Source organism: Camelus ferus, chromosome 20, assembly GCF_009834535.1.
Source record: "Camelus ferus isolate YT-003-E chromosome 20, BCGSAC_Cfer_1.0, whole genome shotgun sequence".
NCBI lineage: Eukaryota > Metazoa > Chordata > Mammalia > Artiodactyla > Camelidae > Camelus > Camelus ferus.
Window position 1 is genome coordinate 33,544,605 of NC_045715.1, and position 21,089 is coordinate 33,565,693.

General features: G+C 40.1%; 1 long non-coding RNA gene across 1 annotated transcript; it reads right to left on the minus strand.

Moving 5' to 3' along the window:
• Window positions 1-1,237: 1,237 nt before the first annotated feature.
• On the minus strand, window positions 1,238-19,351 carry LOC116658312. Its single transcript, XR_004313645.1, has 3 exons — window positions 19,341-19,351; window positions 17,439-17,440; window positions 1,238-1,633 (listed from the first exon to the last, which is right to left on the minus strand). It is a non-coding gene; the product is annotated as an uncharacterized LOC116658312 (long non-coding RNA).
• Window positions 19,352-21,089: the final 1,738 nt, after the last annotated feature.

Here is a 21,089-nt window from a genome sequence, read left to right on the forward strand (position 1 = left end):
ATGATACTTAGTACACTTCCAATAAGTGTCATTGATTATTTGTCTAATGTTTATTCATGAGGCCAAAGATTGGACCCCAGCCACATTTTCCTAAGTCTAACTGGGAGAAAAGAAATGAATGGACTAATGCAGGGACTAGACTGGAGAAAGTTCTGACATCTCAGATAACAGCATGGAAGCAAATTGCCAAATATTTTCTCTTGGATTTTCAGAGACAGTGTAATTAACAATAACAAAATAATAATACCAAATATATTTTTGTTTCATAACTTCCTAGTAGAAGTTTCAGGAGTCAGAGGCACAACTAAGGGTGATGAAGATGTTTCCTAATCCCACTTCTGGGTATACATCTGGAGGGAACGCTGAGTCGAAAAGACACCTGCACCCCGATGTTCATAGGAGCACTATTTACAAGCGCCAAGACATGGAAACAGCCTAAATGTCCCATCAACAGATGACTGGATAAAGAAGATATATATTTATATAATGGAATACTACTCTGCCATAAAAAGAAATAAAATAATGCCATTTGCAGCAACAGGGATGGACCTGGAGATCATCATTCTAAGTGAAGTAAGCCAGAAAGAGAAAGAAAAATACCATATGAGATCACTCATATATGGTATCTGAAAAAAAAAGGACACTATAAACTCATTTACAAAACAGAAACAGACTCACAGACTTAATAAACAATCTTATGGTTACTGGGGAAAGCAGATGGGAGGGGATAAATTTGGAAGTTTGAGATTTACAAATGTTAGCCACTATATATAAGAATAGATTTTTTTTAAAGTTTCTTTTATATAGCACAGGGAACTATGTTCAATATCTTGTAATAACCTTTAATGGAAAAAAAAAAAGAAAATGAATATATGTATGTATATGCATGACTGGGACACTGTGCTGTACACCAGAGAAAGACACATTAAAAATGGAGATAAAATTGAATCATTTCATTAAACTCTTGACTTGCTAATAGTTGACTGGAACAATTCCTTTATAAAATCAGGTGCCAGTAAAGATTTTGGAAGATTAAAAAAACAAAAAGAGGTTTCCTGTATTTTCCTTTCCCCAGCATCCACCCTGTCTACTCCCCTGACTCCTGCAGGACACTCAGCAAAGGGAGAATGATGATTATATAGATAACTGCCAGCAGCCCATTGTTCCCAAGCTCTGGAAGAACTGAGTGATTGATGCCTGTCACTATTCACATCCTGATCACCAGGAGGATGTTTTGGCAGCCAGATGGAGTGTGGGTGGAGGTCAGCGTCTCCTTTGCACCGCATACACACTCAGAAGCTGCAAATGCCCTTCCTGGATGTGAATGTTTGGGAGCTGTCAGAAGTACACGCTCAGATGTTCGAATATTTTAGATTTATGTTAATATGTCACGGGGTTAACGTGAGAAGTCAGCAAGTGTCATTCATTCATGACTCTGGTTAACGACTTCTATCACCCCGCCACACGTCTTGGCACGTTCCATGCTGTTCTGGAAGCAAGTGGCTTATGTTACCACCTGATTTGAACACTCCAAATTATCATCAGATCCCTCTTCAAGAGTCCCCCGACATTGCCTTAATTTCTGAGTCGTGCAGTCTATGTCTGGTTAATCATAACATATATCTTCAGGAGCCTCCAGTCAATTTTGATTACCATCTGCTGCACATTGGAAAGTCACTCCTGTCATGGAGTGGCCAGACCGACATGTGTTAAACCCAAGGCTTCGTGTCAAAGTGGAGAAGCTCGTTCTGAGAAACTTAAATTGAGAGGCATTCTTTTAAAGGGACATTACCCTTGGCGACATAGATGCAGCATTTTAATTAGTTACTCTCTTTATTCTTTTTATTAGTTTTTATCCCTTTCTCAGCACTCTTGGATTGACCGTGTTTTCTTCATAAAATTTCTAGAGACAAAGGGAAGACCCACAGAAGCAGAATAAATGGTGCTCTGTTACCCCTGGGAAGATGCTCAAACAGAGCCACGTGGAGAGCTTGAAAGGGACGGAATCTCCAAGTTTGAAGAAGGCACCGAGCCTTTCTGGACTTACCTATCTCCTCCTACAAAGAGAAATAAAAAAGTCCAGTCATTTAGTTAGTAGTTATTGCACTGGGTGGGTGGAGGAGATCCGTTTTCCATCCAAATTACTCTCCTCTTAAACACCTCTCTGAATGGTTAGCATGTCTACAGTAAAACAATGAATGGTTATCAGTCATTTGTGCCCTTGGTCCCAGTCTGTCATCTCTGTCCTTACCACCCTCTTCAGCATCAGTCTGGCAAACAGAAAGCACTCACACTCAGCTCTTGGGCTCACTGTCCTAGTCTGTTCAGGCTGCTCTAAGAAAATACCGCAGACTAGGGGGCTTCTAACCCACCCACAGAAATTTATTTCTCGCAGATTTGGAGGCCGGAAGTCCAAGATCCGGGTGCCTGCATGGCCAGGTGAGGGCTCTCGTTAGGACCACCATCTCCTCGTCGTGACCTCATGTGGCAGAAGAGGCCAGGGAGCTCTGCGGGGTCTCTGCCATCAGACCACTAATCCCATTTATGAGGGCTCCATCCTCATGACCTAAGCACCTCCCACGACCCCCACGTCCTCACAGCATCCCACAGAGCACTAACCACAGCAGTCATCCTCTAAGTTTCCTTTAGACCCTGCCGTCTATGGGGCATTGTTGTAAGTCCATGGGAACATACAGAAGGGTATACAATAATTCCTGTCCTTAACGAGGCCCTAATCCTAATTTAAAGGAGAGAACCAGTTCAAACTAATCAGTATTACCAACAACCAAAGCTGCCTAATGAACGTTCAAACAGAAAATATCTTTATGGAACAAGGAACCTCCTCTTGTAACTCACTGTAATGGACTTTGAAGATTTTCTTTTGGGGTCTTTCATTCTCTTCCTAGTTCATGTGGACTGATTTAACATCTCTGATGTGCCAGGCGCTGTGCAGAGTTCCAGCCCTTCCCACCTCTGACCGATACTTTCCTGGCTGTAGCGTCACTGAGAGCCTTGAGGAGGCTGCATTCCTCTAATGAAGGGAAAGTTAAGAAAATGCACACTCTGTAATGAAGAGGCAGCTCCAGGGGATATTTATGTGATGAATGGCATGGAGAAGTGGCCTATGAAGGCTGTAAGGGACTTACATTTTCCGTGAAGTCCAAACAGTTGACCTCAAATAATAACGTCCTCTGTTTCAGCAGACATTCTGCTTCTGTAAGACTAGAATCTAGTGGGGGCAGGGATAGAAGGTAATGCATTTTTACAAACCTCTTCCGTTGATGGGATTTCCCGTTGGCTTTCTGGATGTCCCTGCAGAGGCAGCTCCTCCAAGTCTTCAAAGCAGGAGTTGTGTGTTTAAGGGATAAACTGACAATTTAGAACCTCCACTCTTATTGCAAAAACAACAATGTTGACTTTCTGCTGCAACTCTCATTTGAAGTGAGATAGAGAAACACTGTTGGTTTGTGCCCATTTCGGTGGCCTTCTGCCAGCTGATAAAACTGTGACAGGAACTTTTTATTTTGTCTTCCCCACCAGGAATGGAAAGTTGAGGTCCAACTCACTGAGAGATGGGGGTTAATTCAGTTGAACATAAGAGGAAAATTTAACTTAATTTACTTGATACTAAGAGGAAGGATTCAATAATGGTGTCCTATATTTTAAATATTTTAAATTCTCCTGTCTCTTGGGGGAGGAGAGAACTCAACACCTAGAATTTTCACGGTGTATTTAAATGTGTGTGTAGCTATTTGCAAAATAGTAGAACAAAATTTATGTTATCACCATTCATGGTTAAAGAGATCAAATAAAGAAGCCAAATCAAATATTTTTTGGAGTAAGGAAGGATGCATGTTAAAAATGAATAAACATCTAAATGTCAGTCAAGTACACATTTTAAGAGCAAAAGGGAAGCAGGACTTACACAGAAATGTGATGCTTTGGTGGGGAGGGGAGGGTATAGCTCGGTGATAGAGCACATGCCTAGCATGCACAAGGTCCTGGGTTCAATCCCCAGTCCCTCCATTAAAGTAGATCAGTAAATAAGCCTAATTACCTTCCCCCACTGAAAAAAAGAAATGGGATGTATAAATTGCTGGGCATTTTAAAAATAAGCCCTAGGAAGTGAGGCTTGGTTTCAAAAGTGTTATGTTTTGGATTTAGTATAATTAGTCTCATTTTGTTATTTGTATGACACATTTTCCCAAAGGATATCAAGATACTTAACAAAAGCTAGTAGTGATGGCAACACTACACGATGATTGGTATTACACGGATTATCTGTTCAAGTGTTCTACACTAGTTCATCTCTCTCCAGCTTCAGTCTTTTTTTTCTGCTCCCAAATGATGCCAATTATCTAAAATCCTGAATACTAATTTATTAGCCTTCACTTGTCACCTTGTTAACTCAGTTCCTCCACTCTCTTTGCAAACCCTACAGTTATCTTAGAGTCAGCAGTATTTTTAATTATAAAATAATTACAGGCTGTAAAAGTATCGACCGGTGCCCATTACTAGAGTGAAATCTGAAGCCAATTTTGACTTCTCGAGATCGTTTAAATGTACTTTTGTTTTCTGTCCTCTTTTTGGCCTCTGGTGGGGGTGGGGGGGTAGATATGTTTCTCCTCTCTGCTTTGCACTAATATTAGATTATTTTATGGAATCGGGTGGTTTTTCTATGGGGTTTGGGTCACAGGTCAGGATCCTACCTTGCGCAGAACTCTGCTGGCCTCATTTCTGCCATTTCCTCCACAGTTTGGCTTTGCCAGTAGAAAACAATGTTCTGTGTTCATAAAATAGCTTCTTTTCAAAGTCTGTTATATAAAAAAAGGTGTTTAATTCTCCCTACAGAACTATTGGTGTCTCAAGTAGACGTATTAGAACTATGACATGTTTTGAAAATAAGAGGTTTTCTGTTTAGTACATTGTATAGTAACTGAAAAGTGGCTGAGAAAGAAAACTCACTGACAAAAGACAGTGTGAATATTGGAGTTACTCGCCTGTGTCTGCCGCTGGCCTGTGGAGACATCACCTCCTTGATCTCCTGGAATAAAAGCCTGTCTAACCTACACAAAGTGGGCTCTTCTGGTGTTTCAACATTTATGGTCTATACCAAGAACCAATGTTTTCCTTGAGTTGCTGGGTGGTCTTGCTGAGTCCTGGTCGCGGGTCCATCTATGTCCACATTGTCGTGTGTTTCAAAAGCACCTGCTAGTCCTGTGCTCAGGTGTTCAGCTCCATTGCCTCCATAGGCTCACTTACATTTCACAGACAGGTGTCTTGGTTTGGGTTTGGAAGAGCATACGTCACAATGTGACTCCAAACTCATTGTCTTTAAAGAATAAGATTCCCAGGCAGAAAAACTGAATACCTCATTGTCTTGGAAAGTCATGAGCAAACTGAAAACATGCCTATCTCCACCTTCACTTTGGCTACTGTGTCTTTTGGACCCTCGTGGACACACCCTGAGGGAGGCTGGACTTCTGTTAGACCCCGCAGGAGCTCTGGCTGCCAGACTAGGTCCACTCAAGACACCAGGGCGCGTGGTGAGCATGTTAGCATCGGCCGTGTGTCGGTACCACCCTCTGGTGGGAGTCTGAGGAGGGGTCCATTGGGAGGAATTCTCATTATGCAGATGAGGAAATACACATTTTGAGAGGACATGATGGAGTTGAGATTTTAATCCAGATTTATAGGGCTCTAAAATAAGGGCTATTACTCCTTAATACACTCGTATTAGTTTCCTAGGGGCTGCTGTGACTAAGGACTAAACACCGTGTATCTTAAAACAACAACAACAAAATACTGTCTTATAGGTCTGACAATTCTGGAAGCTAAACGTCTGAAATCAAGCTACTGGCTGGGTCATGCTTTCTCTGAAAACCTGTAGGGGAGCATCCTTCTTTGCCTCTTCTAGCTTTCAGTTTTTGTCAGCAGTCCTTACACTTCCTCGGCTTACAGACACATCACTCCTCTCTCTGCTTCCGTTGCTGCATGGCTGTCTTTCCCTTGTATCTCTTGTTACAAGGACGCCAGTCATATTAGATTAAGCGTTCCCTTTACCCCAAGACGACCTCATCTTAATTAATCTGCAATAACACTATGTGCCAAGTAGCTCACAGCTGTGAGGCACTAGGGGTTAGGACTTCGGTGTATCTTTTTGGAGGACACCATGCAACCTGTAAGTCCTCCCGCATACTAATGCAACATCTTCAAAACCAGTCTGAGTCTGCTAAAAGCCCTCCTTGGCCCCAGGGAGTTTGAGTTTGAGAGAGAGAAAGAGATTGAAAGAGGTATGTCACTCAACTTTGGCTCCTGACTGTATCTGGAGAATCTGCAGTATTTCCTAAGTACTGAAAAGATGCCTGTCTGATGCTAAACAAAATGTTTTCTTGCTTGTTTTTTAAGCGCTCTGTCATATTATTCCTGGGTTGTTTCAAAACTGTTATCATGATCTCTGAGTAGTAAGTAATCAGGGTTTGTATTTCTTTGAATCCTCTATGCAAATTAACCTAAAACAAAATAGATGCCCTGTGCATACGTGTGGATTTGAATTGAGGTGCGTTATGTGGAATTGTCAGAGGAACAAGGTGAAGCAGCAGAGCACTATCCAGGGATGCCCCTTCCCCCCCCTGCAGATGTGTCCCTTGGCTGGAGGCACATTGTACAGAGTCTGGCTGAGCTGTGTTCAAGAGGATGTGATGCCACACTTCCCACACTGAGCAGAGAAGGATGCTGGCCATATAGTCCCATGAGATTAAGACCATCCACGTGGCCCAGCCTGGAGGAATCTTTAGTCATGATTCACTAAGAAAAGAGATTAAGATAATTCTGTGCTAGTTCTTCAGAGAACCAGTAAGAGATTTTACATATAGATTTTATTATTATTTATTATCATATATAGATTTATTATAAGGAAATATCTCACATGATTATAGAGGCTAGAATGTGCCAGCAATCTGCTGTCTGCAAATTGGAGAGCCAGGAGAGCTGATGGTGTGGCTCCAGTCCAAGTTTAAAGGCGTGAGCACCAGGAAAGGCAATGGTAAACACTCATATCCAAGTGCAGAAGACCTGTGTCCCAGCTCAGAAACATATAGGCAGAAAGAGAATCAATTCTCCCCTCCTCCTTTTTGTTCTATTCATGCCCTCAACAGATGAGGTATGACCCACCCATAATGGGGAGGGCAATCTGCTTTACCCGGTCTCCTGATTCCTCTACTGTTAATCTCATCCTGAACCCTCACAGACACACCCAGAAATAATGTTTAAACAAATATCTGGCCTAGTCAAATTGACACATAAAATGAACCATCAGAGATACTGTTCTTGAATTTTGGGGAGAATCATTCCAAATGTTTATCAGTTATTTGGGAGGCAGACTTCCTCTTCATTTTGCTGCACCCTGTCCCTGATCTTCCAGGCTAAGTGCAGGAAGTGATCAATGGTAGAGGGGTGAAGGCAGAGAACCCTGTGTTATCAACACAGGAAGCAATTCTGATGGTAAAGAAGCACGTTTTCCCCTAAATGGTCAATACTTACCCCACCTGTATCTTTTTTCTCTCTCTGTCCTCTAAGTCTCCAAACTCAATCTAGAATTTTATTTCAGAAGTAAATGAGAATTGCAGACAACATGTCATAGTTGAGAAAAGCAGGAAGCTAAGAATTGACAGGCTTATGTTAGAATCCCAGATTTGTTCTCTTGTTACCCAGGAACTCTAGGGGCATAGCCTCTGCAAGCTATCCCCTCACTGGTAACATCAGGAAATTAATACATTCCTAAAGGGTTTTCTTGAAGAATTTTGAGGAAAATATGCTCAGCATCACACAGCGAGTGTGCAGTACAGCTGAAATCTGAAATCAGGGTTTGTTGAATTACTGAGCTCCTGGTCTAAACCAGGGGTCAACAAACTACAGCCTGTAAACAAAATCCAGTCCACTGTCTGCTTTTATCAGTACAGTTTTATTGGGACATTTTAAAATTGTAAAATGTATCTACTTATAGTGCTTTGGCAGGCAGAGTGGTATCGTTATGATATAGACAAAAACTTAAAATATTTACTCTTTGTTTCATTGCATAACAAGTTTGCCAACTCCTGGCCCAAGACATCACATTATACTGGTTGGAGATACTTCTGATAATGTTTGGATTTAAAAGCTATGAAAAATAATATGATGATGTGTATCAATCTGAGTTCAGCAGCTGTAACAAATGTCCCACACTGGTGTGGGATGTTGATGGTGGGGAGGCTGTGCCTGGGTGGGGCACAGGGTGTATGAGAACTCCCTGTACTTTCTGCTGAATTTTGTTATGAACCTAAAACTGCTGTAAAAAATAAAGTTTATTTATTTATATATATGTATATGTGAATTTATATTATTAACTTATAAATCTCTGGCAACAAAAAATTTAAACTAAAAAGCATATTAAGAAGTCTACTCTTTTCAGCAAGTGAGGCAGTACCTGGCCCATTCGCTGTCTACAGAGTCACTAGAAATCATACTTGGCAGCAATTCAGGTAAATAGGACTTCTAGACACAGTCTATTTTCCCAGGAGATTGCTATTCTAATAACAAATTATTTTAATGTGTCCTTACTGGTGTAAGCGTATACTATATTTGTGTGCTATGATGTAGTATCTAATAATAGTACAACTAATAATAGTTATGTCATTAGTAATAAGTTGTCACTCCTAGTTTGACAGGGATTGTTCTGTCAGGGACAGATGGACACTGAATTCAGCTAACCAAGTGCTCTTTTCTACACCATGTCTAAGAAATGTAGCATCTAAGAAATGTACCCAGGATGACTGGGTATTTCTAATACAGCCAGATATGATTGATCTGCCTTCTAGTAATCAGAGCGTTCTGTCTCACCAAAATTATTTTTAAAAATCCACCTGTGGATTTTAAACCAGATGCTCCTTTTTAAAAAAAAAACAAAACACTATCTTTTATACTGCTCACATGAATATTTCCCAATAGATTATCTGAATTAGGAAATTCAAGCTATCCCTGTATTCCAGGTTTGACAAAAATCATGTGTTTAAAAAAATCAACTCCTTGCTGAGTTCCTGCAAAAAATACTGTTTAACCTGTTAGATTGATTTCCTAAAATTAAAGCTAAAAATAATTTAAAATTTTTAAATTTAAAGTTAAGAAATTAGTTCATGGACACCTACAAATGTGCAACTGATTTTCACATAAGTTAAAAAGTCTGCATGATTTAATGGATTTTCCACATTGTATCCTGAGCAATAGTGTTTTGTACCTCATGAATAATTCACAAGTTTGATTCCTAAGGCACACACAACACACACACACGATACATATGTATATATTATGTATGTATCATATATATGTATATATGCACACACATATATGGCTAATTATTCTGGTAGCAAAGGTCAAAAGGACAGGGTGGCCATAAATTAATAGTAGGCTAAAGAATTTGAATGGAACCTGGACCCAAATTACTGTGTCACTTTACCTTGCTGAAATCTTACTGCTAAAATTTTGCACTGCTAGGCAGTAAACTAGGGAGGAGAAAAAAAAAAGAAATTGAGAAAGTGTTAATTTTTAAGCAAGTTTGACAAAGATTGAGTTTCATATGACAAATATTGTCAGCAAGACAGGATTCTGTCAGTGGAAGAAGTTTAAACATTAACAATTTCTGTCAGGCTGTTGACACAATCATGGCAGACATTTCCCAAGATGCCCAGATGACTGCTGGCATTTGTCAACAATCCTGTCACAGTGACAGCAATAAGACCATGTCTGGAAATGTGACAGTTTTGGCTCTGTGCTCCCCTGAGCAATAGCCCAAGTGTTCAGAGAAAGTGTGGGAAAACCCGTATTTCTGCATTGTCATTCGAACACAGAAAACACAGGAGGAAAATGAGCTGTCACTCCAATTCCCATGATGCCTTGCTGCTTAGCATAACTCTGCTGTGCGGCCCTAGGTCCACTGGTCCATACTCTGACAGATAATTAAGAAAGCAGCAGCTTTTTCTAGACGGCTCTTCCTCATGATTTGCATTTTAGCCAGAGGCGACCAGTTATAAAAAAAACATGATGGAAAGATGGTAAGAAGCCAATTAGATGGATGGATGGCTGACTGACAGCTCTCTGGTATTACGACTCCAGATTTCAGACTACATAGCCTGGCAGTTTTCTACAAGAACCAACTTTTTTGCAGGTTGGTAAAGCTGTTAAATGGGGGCTATATATAGCGCTATATAATTTTTGCAACGTTGTACATTTTCCTTAAATAAGCATGTATTCTTTTCAATCAGGGTTTGCATTAAACAAGTTTTCACAATTTAATCACAACTTGTGTCACTAAATTTAGCAATATTAAAATTCCAGACAACTTGTAGGCGCATTAGCTGTGCCAGCGGAGAAGTGATTAAAAAGCTGAGAACCACAGTTGCACCAGCAGAGATAAAGTGAACTAATAATGAGAACCTCTGTGCAGACGTGCCTTTGGGACTTTGCAGGGTACATTGTTTGGTTTTAAGCAACTAAAAGCATAAACTCTAAACTTCCTCTCCGTCTTTAGATGCCACACACATATATTTGCTTATCATCCTTGGACAAGATCGAATATATGCTTGCATGCCTGCTACTTCAGCTAATTTTGATGTAAAAAATAAAATAAACTGCTAGACTCAAGTTTCCAGTTTGGCCGTGATATTCTATAGCTTCTGGCCAATAGGAGTTAACTCTTCATCACAGTGTCCAATTTGGAACCTTAACTGATGTTTCCGTGTGCAGCATGCTGTGTATGTGTGTACGCTGTCTATATACACACAGAGACACACACTCGCACTTTTTTAGAAGCAAACCATTTGCTATTAGAGTGACATGTCTCCATCTGTAGTTTGCAACGAGAGGATTTTCTTTCAAATTGTAATGATATCTCAGATTTGCTTTGGATGTTGAACTATTCAGGGAAGGCAGTTATTTCACTATAAACTGAGGTTTTAGTAAGGAACGTTAACTCAAGTTGAAACTGCAAAGTGTATTTTTGTACTGTGGGTAAAGGGTCTTCAAACTGAGAGTGCATATTAAATCAGTCTTGGGTATGAATGCTTTCAGTTGCTTAAAACCAAGCAATGTAGGTTGCAAAGTTCCATGTTGATCAGTGAATGTGCATTTGATGTCAAAAGCCACAGTACACATAAAGCATGATTGAGAATGTCTTACTGTACGGATTAGCTCTCCCCTTTTCTTTGCTTTTTCAACTGTGTTGGTATTTTGTCTTTTTGCTTTGGCTTTCTATCAAGTTGTAGGAATAAAATAACCTTATTACACCTATAACCACCATAAAAAATGTTTCACCTGCACAGATTTGGAAAACTGAAACAGAATTTCAAGGGAGTAATGACAGTTCCATAAACTACCTCCCAAAATAGAGAGGAATAAACACCTGCTGATTTTCATTAGAAACATTAAGGTTTTTCCTAATAGACGTAGCACTGTACCACCAGAAATAAAAATCTTCTAGAAGAGTTTTTGTAATTTTTTAAGAAACAATGTTCCCTCTCAATAACTGAAGCTCTTATATAATCAAAATATACTTTGATTATTCAACAGCATAGTTTCCTCCTGATTTGCTATTTTAAAAGGGAGAAATGTTGTGTCCTGCTCAAGTAATTCTTCAAAAGTGAAAAGCTTTGAAATATTTACTTATTTGGATGGATATCCATGCCCAGAGTCTGGGGGTCTTTATTTCCCATGTCCTCTGCTTGCACCATCCACTCTTACTTTTTGCTGAAATTTATTTCACTTTTGGATTCTCTTACTTTACGGCATAATATCAATGCATCGTACTTTCTCAAGCTCTGGGGGAAGTTATGTGTCTTTTAAAAAATAATTAGAATTGAAATTTGAATCATACCTGGAGGTCATCATACTAAGTGAAAAGTAAGTCAGAAAGAGAAATAAAAATCTCAGATGATATCACTTGTATGTGGACTTTTTAAAAATGAGACAAATGAACTTATTCACAAAACAGAGACAGATTCACAGACATAGAAGACAAACCGATGATTACCAAGGGGAAAGGTGGGGAGGGGGAGGGATAAATTAGGATTTGGGGATTAGCAGATACACACTACTATATATAAAATAAACAAACAAGGTCCTACTGTATAGCACAAGGAACTATATTCAATGTCTTGTAATAGCCTATAATGAAAAAGAATATGAAAAGGAATATCCATGTAAATATATGTATAACTGAATCACTATGCTGTACACTGGAAATTAGCACAACATTGTAAACTGACTATACTTCAATTTAAATAGATGGGGAAAAAGAAATTTGAGTCATGGTAGAGAATAGGCAGATTTTGAAATAACAACTACCCTTACTATGTAAAACTTCTGTTTTTCCTCCTAAACTTCATAAAGAGAAAATTTGTTTCAGGGAAAATCTGAAGAGTGATATTTATTAAACCGAAGTGAGTTCTGAAAATATTAGTTTTAAAGGAGACCGATTGTGGCACTGTAGGGTGCAGAGGTACATTTCTAAATAAAAAAAAATGGAGTGTGTTATCATCAAAACGAAAAGACACTTCTTCACAAGACTTGTAGAGTTGCACGTGGAAAATATACTGGGACTGGGACTCAGTGGAACTTCTCTCTGCTTACATGTTCATATTAAATTCATCTGCAATTTAAGTGGCTGGAATTTGAACATAAACACTGAGGAGAAGACTACAGACTATTTTCTTAAAAATTGTTCTCCTTCAGTGTATCTATTTTTCTAATAGAATATTTGGTTATAGAATTGCTCTGTCAGATTTAAAGGAGAATATTTTGATAGCAAATAACTGTTGTAAGTCTGCCTCTCAGGTATGTCCAAATCATGATTTGAGATGCATTTTGAAAATAACCAATTTTCTATTCAGTGCATTTTATGCTAACAGAAAAGTAAAGGAAAGAAAAACTTAGGTAAAAACCACTTAAGATGTGCTTGTGAAAGTTATTTTCTGTCTGTTTTTTTCCTTCCAGGTGATTTATAGAAATACAGCTTCACTGATCTCTTTAGAATAAATCTTTATAATCCTATACAAAATTGGATCTTTTATTGTTCAATAGACAATTTCTACAAGTGCAGTAACATCTTTCAAATGTCATTAAGGAACAGTGTGGTTTATGTTGCATTGCTCCTCAGGACCTCACATACTTTTCTAATTCCCTGAACACCCAGTGACCCTGCGAAACATCACAGGGTCACAACACAGGGTGAAGTATTTGCCTCCTTTACTTCCCTGATTTGGAATACTTTCCAGAAGCCTAGAATTACTTAAAATCTGTTCATCTTGCCTTATTTGGGCTGGAATATATCTATATCTAGATACACATCCATATATCTCTATCTCAAGTGCGTGTGCGAGAGAGAGCACTGATGGGGCAGAGATACGAGAGAAAAAGAAACCAGCAACAATTCTTTGTTACACCTTGCTCATAAATTGTTCAGAATCCCATTAAAATGAATGGCTTGAATAATGTAAGGAAGTCCACCAACACTAAGACATATAGCAAAAAACCAGAACCTTCCTGAAGACTAGAGGGGAGTGTAGATCCCGACAGTAAAACACGTCTTCCCCTCGCTCCCTGCATCTGATAGTCTTTCTCTTCAGTGTCTCGCGAGTGTCTGTTTGTGTAACAGCCAACTCAGCAAGCTCTTTAAAGGCAGGGGCTGCGTCTCCCTTGGCTTTTTATTCCTGCACCAGCCGTACAGGCTTGTAGTAGATCCCGTGATTGAATTGAATGCCGGCGACGTGTGCCTGGCTGGGCAACCTTTAGTTCTTTTACTTATTGCAGGGTTGCCATTCCATTGGCTGCTTCCTTGTGTCCCAGTTGTGACTGGGTCAGGCAGTCTGACTATTCCTCAAGCATAACTGAGCCAAGTTTTTATGTGTGCCTTGGCGATGAGAAGACAGGACGAGAGATGCTGTGTAGAGTCATGTGTGTCCTTGTCAACACTGTCATCATCATAAGCATAATTATCATAATCCATCATGTGCCTCAGACTGACCATGGACTGATTTTCTGTCCTGTAGAGAACCGTGTGTCCCGCCTTCCACAACAAAACTAACCTGTGTCTGTGGGTGAAGATGCTGGAATATTGGCAATTTCTTATCATTGCACCCAATTCCACCTATTCAGTCATTCAAAACCTCTTGAAAGGTTAATATTCTCATCCTCATTTTGCACATATGACATCCAAGAAGTTAACTCTCCCTAGATGTAAAAGCAAAACAAAACAAAAAAACTCTCCCTAGATGGAATAATCTGGGTTTGTGGCCAAATAAAATTTGAACTGAGATCTATCGAGTGTCAAAACCTCACCACAGTGCCTGACTTTCCAATAAGTAAATAAATGTTAGCAGAACAATAGGTTCTAATTGTTAACGCAAGATTTCTGGAGAAAAACTTACAAATAAAAGATGAGTCATTTTGCGTACCTGAGTGAATGGACACCGACATTATTTACTTTAACGGTGTTAATCCTCATGACATCAGTGCACAACAGGATGTTCCTTATCATCTGTAAAGGCTCAAGTTAGCAGAGAGGGAAAAAAAAATGGATGCGAATAAGCCAAATTCAGGGAGACAGAAGGGGAAGCATTAGGGAATACAATATAGTGTTTGTCCTCTTGGATTTCAAAGTCTATTCGAAAGAGATGCAAATAACTCGATTACTATAGTTGACACACAGTGGGTGGTGTTCTGAGGGAGTGGTTCAGGGAACTGCCCTGAGATAGTAAGAGAAGTCATCTGTGTTAAGTCTTGTCAAGTGATTACACAGCTACACCGACTGAGCGAGGAAAGAAAGCACTGAACGTAAGAGGAGCAGCAGGAGTCGGGCTATGTAGGAATGAGGATGCCAAATTATCACATGTAGCTAGATCATAACGTGAATCCTGCAAGGGCGAGACTGTACAGGGGCTCGTGGAGGGATGAGCATGTGCGGAAATAACCTCGGAAAATCAGGCAGGGACAAAGTAAAGGAGACACTTCTTGCCAGGCAGAGAAGCTTCCACTTTCTTCTGCAGATAACGGGAATTCGTCTACGAGCCTCACTCTGATGTGACTGAATTTGTGAATTAGGATGATAACTCCAACAGTGAAACAGATCAGGCTCGAAAAGTGAAAAGTTTGGCGACACAGAGACCAGTATGGGAACTGCTTCAGTGACAGAAATGATGAGTAACTGAGCTAAGACGGTGACAGTGGATTATAGTGATGAAGGCTTAGTTGCAGCCAGCCCTGGTTGGTAGCGTAGCAAAACACCTCACTTTTTTTTTTTTTTTCCAATCTCCTCTAGTTTTCTAACAATGCTCATGGCTTTACTTTTATTGGATTCTGGCTCTAAATCTGCTGATAATTGCCCAATGTGATTGTTAAGCGGAGTTCTCTGTCACCAGGGAAGAGTCAGAGCCTAAGAAGAAAATGTTTCAGGAATTTTTTTTTTCCTTCTCCTTGAGGGAAAAAAATTTTTTTTATCTTCATGTTAATTTTTCTGTTTTTATTTTTTCAACAGAAGGTCATACATATGCTATTTCAGAGTTCACAGCTAGCCCCTCACTCCTCGAATTGTGGGTGTCCTTGCCAGACTGCAGAGACGCAGGAGAGCTGACTTGAGAAGCCAGGCGATTACTCGTGCACCTGCACACACCGTTACCTCTGGGAGCCCTTCATCCACGCAGGGGTGTGAGCCAGTTAGCACCACCGACGTTAGGGCACATGGGCTGTTCCGTGGAAGAGGAGGAATTAAAACGTGATTAGTATTCAAATCGGGGTATAACATAAAGAGCACATTCCAGGAAAGAAGAGGAGGGGGAGAAGAGAAATACATAAAGATTCACCTCCCGAATCACTCGCTGTATTGTGTCTTTCCCCTGAAATGCCAAAAACCTTATAATAAGCTTTGATGGGAGGGAAGGGTTTGGGAGATTTCTACCCCGTCTCTCTTGCTCTTGTAGACATGCTGAAATAGAAACTCTTAAAAAGCTGGGAATGTCTCCTAAGGATGCCTGGATGTATAGATTAAATCCTCCTACAGAAAATGGCACTAAAACAAAAAATCTATGTATGGACCAAAAATTAAATTCTAAATGGCAGCTAATGGGCCGGTGATTACAAAGAAAATAGACGATGAACCAGAATGTTAGTTGTAAACACTAGAACTTAGAGTGCAATTTTGGTGCTCATTAGGGACGTCATGATGGTGTAATTTACCTAGATTTAAAAATTTTTTTCTTAATATTTAAAAACATCTATTGAATAATCATTTATGTGATGACTAATTTGAAAAAGTTGTGGTCATAAACACATGCTTACTTTGACTGCTTGATGAGATTGCTGCTCATGTGAAAAACTAGTGATTTGAATTCATGTATGTCTTAGTTACCTGACTTGTTTACTTTATTTCTCTTTGTGCCTATGAGTTCATTTTTCTTGGTTTTCCTCCATGTTTTTGAGTGTTTCCTACCTTGTTTGTTCGGTTTTTTTAAGCGTTTTTTTGTTGTTGTCTTTTCCTACCTGTGTTTTTATTCTATACTTTTTTAATCATATAATTTGACTTTTTTACCCCGTCACAATCTAGTTGGTTTCCGGGCCATTTTTCTCAATACTGAGATTTCAACTGTCACTAGCACATGGCCTCGAAGTTGGACAGCCTACTATCAGCAGTCACTAGAAAGATAACATTCCACGGAAATATGTATTAACCTTGGAGAACTCTTTTTCACAGTACCTGGCAGTCCCTCCCCAGATGTGTGCTTTAGCTCCTTTTCACTCCCAGAGTCGTGGGTCAGAGCAGGCAAAATCCGCTGGGCTTCTGGGCACCTTCTTCAGAGCAGCACGGGGGCCATTGCTTGGGCTCAGCACCTGCGGTCTGTCTCTCTGCCCTTGTCATGAGAGACAGGTTTTGCAGAGGTTGTGGGGATCATTAGCTCCCTGTAAATACTGTGACTTCAGGAAACTGGAAGCTGGAAGTTCTAGCAGCATCACAGATCCTTCTCTTCTCTTCTGTCCTGTGTCCCTCTTTTGTTTCCCCTCCCTTTTTGTCATCTACCTTCAAATTTGAATCTTAAAGATAGAGAAATTAAGAAATACTTGCATTGATGGAAGTCTGTCAAAATATTTTTATTTTTGCCCCCCCCCCTTTTTTTTAACTAAGAGGCATAATACAATTTTATACCTTTAAATCAAAATAAAATGATTAGATATGCTTAATTTTTCAACATCTCAACAGCATGGGTTACAAAACACGTGTCAGATAGTTCATTCACTTTCTGCAGTGCTTTAATTTGAAAGTGTGAGCTTTTGCCTCATATATATGATGTCTCAGAGTATTGGTTCGTTCAGCATTTTTAGTGTTGTCTGAAATTACTTTCAGGTGACTCTGCAATGTTAACGGCTGCATTAACCTAAGAGACCTTGAACTTATTTTCAGCAATCCCTGCACAGAGTTATTTCTGTTCAGGATGGCTGAAATATCTTTTTTTTTTTTAAAAACAAATCTCTTCATTTTCCATATAATAAGTATATTACAATTGCAGTATTTGTCAAACCTGGATAAAGTCAGTAAAATGTTTACACATTTAAAAAAAATAACTAATTCTCACAGATGTCCAATTGCAACATTCTGTTAATTAAATATGTGTAAACGTCAGACTAAAATGAACACTTTATGGTCAAGACCTTATGGTACAACTCTAAACGCGAAGCAGATTTATACGTTAAATGCAAATGAATTTTAAAATAAAAGAAATAGAAGATAATTTATTTCACAGGATTAAAAGTCATTTTCCTGTAAGTGAACTGTTGCCAGCTACCTGAATGTGATACTGCTAAAGTTACTATTAAGGACTTTATCAGAAAAGCTTGATCTGTGTCCTCCTGGAGTCTGATGAACACAGCTGACTGGTATAAAATTAAAAAATTTTTTTTCTCCCTTTTTTTAATTGAAATATAGTTGATTTACAATGTTGTATTAGTTTCTGGATGTACAACACAGAGATTCAATTATACATATGTATGTATACACACACACACCCCTATATATTCTTTTTCATTACAGATTACTACAAGATGTTGAATATACTTCCCTGTGCTGTAAAGTAGGACATTGTTGTTTATCTTTTCTACACATAGTAGTTTGTATCTGCCAATCCCAGTCTCTCAGTTTAGCCCTCCCCTTCTTCTCCCTCAGGAGCCATCAGTTTGTTTTCTGTCTGTGTCTCTTTCTGTTTTATAAATAAGCTCATTTGTGTCTTTTTTTTTTTCAGATTCCACATATAAGTGATGTCATATGATATATGTCTTTCTCTTTCTGACTTTACTTCACTTAGTATGATCATCTCTAGGTCCATCCATTTTGCTACCAGTGACATTATTTCATTCCTTTTCGTGGCTGAGTAATATTCCATGGTGTGTGTGTATTTCTTATGGCTTCTCTTCAACTAGGTGTTCAGAGTTGATTATTTGTCTCTGCGTTGCTTTTTGTCAACTCCTTAGAAGTTCACCCAGAAGACCTTTCTGACAGCTGCTAAGAGCTCTCACTACCTACTTATGATTCCTCTGTTGGTTCCGGGGCATTCACTCCACTCAGCCTCTTTCTTTTGGGGCTTCAACACCACCTCAGGCAGGCTTCTCGGGCTGGATCTTTCTTCAAGTGACCCTACACCTGCACCTGAGGCTTACGCCTCAGCAGAGTTTCCACTTGGGTCCCTGCAAACATGGACCTTGGGCCAGCCTTGGGTAGGAGAACACTGCTGGCCACTTGAGCCCTCTTTAGTCACCAACTGGAAAGCCACTCCACTGACCTCCTTTCATCTGTAGGATTTTCAGATTTAATCTTAAAAATATAAAAGGAAGAAAGAAATGCCACCTGAGTCAGCTGAGTAAGCTCTTCCCCACCACTTAATCTTTACTTTCTTCCTAACTTCAATCCTGGAGGAATCAGAAGGCCTCAGTGGGGCCGACCGCTTCCAGGGAGGAGCAAATGGGCACAGACAGATGCACAAAGCAAGGAATGAAGGCAGGCAACTCATCTACCCTCAAACTGGACGAAAGGAATTTAATGTTTTAGCTTTGAGTTAGGACTGGACTTTTTGGTTACTGGAATGAAACTATTCTTGGAAAGAAAAGTTAACAGAGACCTTTTCTTCTACAAATGAGCAAATAACTTATGGATTCTGCAGAAATTTTTTGTAGGACATCTTTGGTCATGTTCCCCAAGATGGGATTCTTGCCTAAGTGATTTTCTCAGGAGAAACAGACTCGGGGAAGCAGGACAGGGAAGAACAAAGTTCAACAAGAGCGTGGTCTCAGCTGGGGAGGAATTTCAGTCCTCCAGGGAAGCTCTGGAGCACGGACTGCCTCACAGAGTTAGTTTCGCCTTCACTCGTTAGCTGTGCTGCTGGGACAACGGGCTGTTGAGGGCATCCGGGCGAGGCACTGATACAACCCACCACGGAGGGACAGGGATGGGGCAGAACTCATCTCACAGGAGGGATGTGAATAAGGGGAAAGGTACAGCTGTATCCTAACTCCATCTACCGGTCCCACTTTTGTAATAACCGTTTCAGTTACAGTAACTCACCTTCTTAATTAAGCTAATGGAGCTAATGTTTTAGGTGTCTGTCCTTTGAAGCCAAAGACCATTGCCTGCAACAAAAGTGGGCAGTTGCACGACAGCCTTTCTACCTCCAGCAGCTAGGGAAGGACAGCGATAACGTTCTATGGATAATATCTGTGGATTAGGTGAATAGAAGAATACAGCGTTTCACTGATTAGAATCGCTTCCTATTGTCAGTCTTAACGCTTCAGTAGTCCTGATAATGAACTTGATACCTCAGCCAATGGGGCTCACTCAGAACTGAGTATTAGGATGCAGGTAGGTAGAGCAGGAACAGGGCAGGTTTAAATAAGATTTGAAAAAAGATTTAAGTAAAGGTGGGATCAATCTGAGATTTGTTTATTTTCCTTTATGGATTTCAGAGAGCAATAAAAAAATCTGTAAACAATGAAAGGAGCTAAATATTTCAGAGTGTACGATGCTATATATTTTCACCTGAGAGGTGGGGCATATTTTTTTTCCTTCCCCAATTTCAAGTTCCTATAAACCTTGAATTAGAGCATTTGGCGATCCATCTCTGTCTTGTAAAATTCCCTCGGAAGGTCCTGCCCTGGCTGACATTTCAAAACAGGTAGCATTTGCTATCCTTCCTTGTTTCCAAGTGTTTTATCCACTAAGGGACTCTGCTTGGGCACTGGCCACCCCTGGTAGAAACTGTCATGGTGTCTGGTGCCCCAGTGGCAGCCCAGTTGTTTCGTTTCATCATGAGGCCACTCACAACCCCCAAGCCACAGGCACGACGGGAGCTCAGAATGAGTGCCCCCGTGTCTTTTCCTGGTCGCCAGTACTCTTGCAGGTGCCATACCGAAACAAATCTCCAAAGACAACGCTACGGCAACACAAACAAGCAAAGAAGCGACACAGAGGCCAGGGAATGCTCTGAATGTGGGAGGCCAGTAATGATACACTGGGGGCAGGAAGGCCCCTGCTACAATTCCTTTTGACACTTTGAGACAAACAGCGGTGAGGGTACCAGAGCTTAGTCAGACGGTGTGGGTTTGAGATAAAAGCCAGCCTGATAAGAATATTTGGGCTCTGGCCCTGATCACAGTGAGTGCTCAGAGTGGCCAAGGAGGATCACACATAAATCCTAATTGGATGACCTGTGTGAACAAGGAGTTCTAAGAGCTCGGAAAAATAAGGAAGAAAAAGACCAAGGAGGCAATGAGATAGAAGATAAAATCGATACAGAATTGCCTAGGAAATCAGTAAGAGGAATAAAGGACGTGCAGGGGATGTGAAATCTGGGTTCTGTCTCCTGCGCAAGTGAGAAACCTGGCAGCGTGTTTTGAACAAGCTGCAATGCTGTAATTAAAGCTCGAGGGAGAACAGCGAGAAGGAATCTTAATAATCAAGTGAAAAGATGCCACGGCAATCAGTGACTCCTTGTCAGGGAAACAGTTTCACAGGCAGATCTTAAGTTAAA